Genomic DNA, 3024 nt, shown 5'->3' on the forward strand with positions numbered 1-3024 from the left:
TTTTCAGATAATGTTTGAAACATTACTTAGCTCGTATGTATTTAATCCAATTGTAGATATCAACCAGTTAATATTGACTATTAATTTTTTTAATTATTAAGTGTTTTCAAATTGTCCCTATAAATCTGTACTGTTTATGGTCAAATATGTGTTGATTGATTATTTTTTAATCCAAATAACTAAGTGAGTCGTCTCTTTGTAATTTTTGTTCTGGAGCAATCTGCAACCCCCAGCATGTCAGAATTACATATTCTATAAAACATAATTGTCAAAATCAGCCAACAAAATGTCATCCATTTAATGATAAATGACAGACTAAGGGAATTGCTTATGAACTATTTCCAATGTTTGTAGCACAAAATACTAACATAAAGTTGGACTTCTTAACATTCCCTGTGAAAACACCTTCCAGTGGTATCTCTTTAGTGGATGACTAATATTCAAAGGTACTGAGAAAGCAAACGTTTCCCTATCCTGCTCATGCAAAAGTATGTGGAAAACCAAATTTTGAAGTCAGTTAATGTTATAGACCATGATCTTGGTGGCAAAGATGGTAAAGGAAGTCCAGGTTGTAAAGTGCCCTTTGAATATTATACTTTTACTATCCACTTGGCAGCTTGTTAAAAAATTAAACCACACATATGTACACATTTTAATGTCTGCCTCCATTACAAAATCACTCCACCTTGGTTCCTATAACTTTATAGGAAACTGTGAAATCAATAAGGAATGAGTACCTAACATTCTCCTTTTCAGGGTTGTCTTAATTATCCTGGTTGTCTGGGATATTTGTTGATTTCTGTTCCCGAAACAGACTTTTGAGAGAGTATTTTGAACTTCTAGGTCAACTGGGGAGTATTATCATTTAAACAGTTTTCAGTCTTTTGAATTATAAATACAAGATGGGTTTTGGGGGGAGGGTTTATCTGTTTGTTTGCAACCCTTCAGAAAATTACAATTTTTATACAGGGGTCAGAGTTAAGGAGGCTGTAGAGCACCTGCAGAAATGGGAAGCTCTCTGCAGTTTGTCCTTCTCCACAGTGCCTGGCTCTTGTGTCCCTCACAGCAAGTCCATTGTATTCATTCTGCTTGAAGAGGCTAATGTACCTGGTAATCAAATGATCCTCAACCAGGGAATTATTGATCAGGATTAATAGGACTATTAAAAATCAGACTTGAAATTTGAACTTGAGAGTGTTCATCTTTCCCATTACTGACCTTCAGGTCAGGAGTCCTCGGGTTTGACTGGCTGGCTGCCAGCTCATGTTTAAGAGTTATAGACCAACTAAGTAGCCACTTAATCCATTGAATTGCATATCTGCCTCTTCAGATTCTTTCTCTTAAATTGAATTTCTAGCTTTGCATATGGCTCTCTGAACCTGCTGCCTCAGATGTAAGCCCCTCGAGTTTCTTCCCATTTTTGTGGATTCTCAAGGCTAAGCTGCTGAAGCTTCAGTTCTTCACAAACTGAGCATCATGGGGAGAATTGTCCCTGTATTCTTAAATATTGTTTCTATTAATAATCACAGCAGCATTCGGGTTTTAATAATTACACAATTCCATGGCACCTCTCATCTTGCTCAAAAAAGAAAAAAAAAAATTACAGACATTTGCAAACCACAGCCTTATACCAATCAATATGACAGTGTGGGAAAAAGTAAATACTGTCTCCACAATTTCCACAGACAGATTTTTCTTCTCTCCTTTCTTGCTAACAGTTGGAAGTCTTCTCTCCTAACAAATAACTCTGAAAAGACAAAGACCAGCGAGGAGGAGCTAACGCTTGAGATGGTGTATTTTTAGTCATTTTGATTAAATTATGGAGATGTGAAGTTGATAATTTATTGAAGGGGAACAGGGAAGTCTATGTAAATGTTTGCAGATGAATAATTAATGTGACTTTCAGACATCACGGGGCCTTTAATTAGAGTCACTGTAAAACAAAGCGAGAACCAAAGAGCGCAATTATTACTGTGGCTAATTGTAACTTTCCTAAGTAGCATCCCAGAGCCACTGCTTAATCTGCATCTTTAAGGGAAGTCAGACCATACCAAGGGTGGCACTTGCTTTTTATGCCACTTTAACTGTTTCCCTGCAGATCTACTAATACATTAATGAATTTTTTTTCTACTAAAAGTATTACTCGGGAAGTCTAGGTTTCGTGTGTTTTCTATGTACTAATCTTTGTGGCAATGATGTTTGTGTCTATGTAGTTTTTAATGTGCTTCTATGACAACGACGTCTGTGCTTCTTGGCTGCTTGGTAGGTAAAGTGACTGCACAGTGATTCTAATGTCAGTCACCGGGTGCTTCGTGCCACCTGCCGTCTTGGCCCTTGATGAAGCCTTAGGCTGAGATGTGCTACATCTCTCAGGTCATTGTCAATGGTCTCTCTTCCTCTTCCCGGCTCCATTCTCTTCAGGTTCTTTCACTCCATCTCTAACCACTCTTCTTTCTTCTCTTTTCCCCCACACTTGGAACTCAGAAGCACTTCAGTCCCTTTACCTCCAAGAAGCTGATTCAACAGGTTCATGACCTTGATGGATAAGGCCCCCTGGGTTTCTTCCCTTTAGTATGATTGTTTTCTGGTGTCTGAGAAGGACAGACTCCTAATGACTGGAAGGTCATCTGGTTCAGAATCAACAACTCATTCAGTGCTCTGTGCTGTGACGCCTGTTCCCTGACTCATGGTTTCTCACATAAACAGCAGGACCCACTGAAGGGTTAATGTGAACTGAATAGATAAATAATTCATAGTGAGAGATAGAATATCCAAGGGCATTTATTCATCAGCTAATCAACATGATCACCTCCTGAGAGAGAAATAAAATTAGGACCAGAAGACTGTCTAAATACAATCAGAAAATGATCATAAGAAGAGGCTTGAAGGGGTGTTTGTATAAAGCTGGAGCATCCTGGGAATTTTTCTCATTGGGTACAGAGTGTGGCAGGGGGTGTACCAGCCAAGCTAATGATACGTTATAGACGGAAGAGAAATACAGGTGCCGGTAAGATTGGCTGTGCA

Source organism: Micromys minutus, assembly GCF_963924665.1.
Source record: "Micromys minutus genome assembly, chromosome: 7".
Taxonomy (NCBI): Eukaryota; Metazoa; Chordata; class Mammalia; order Rodentia; family Muridae; genus Micromys; species Micromys minutus.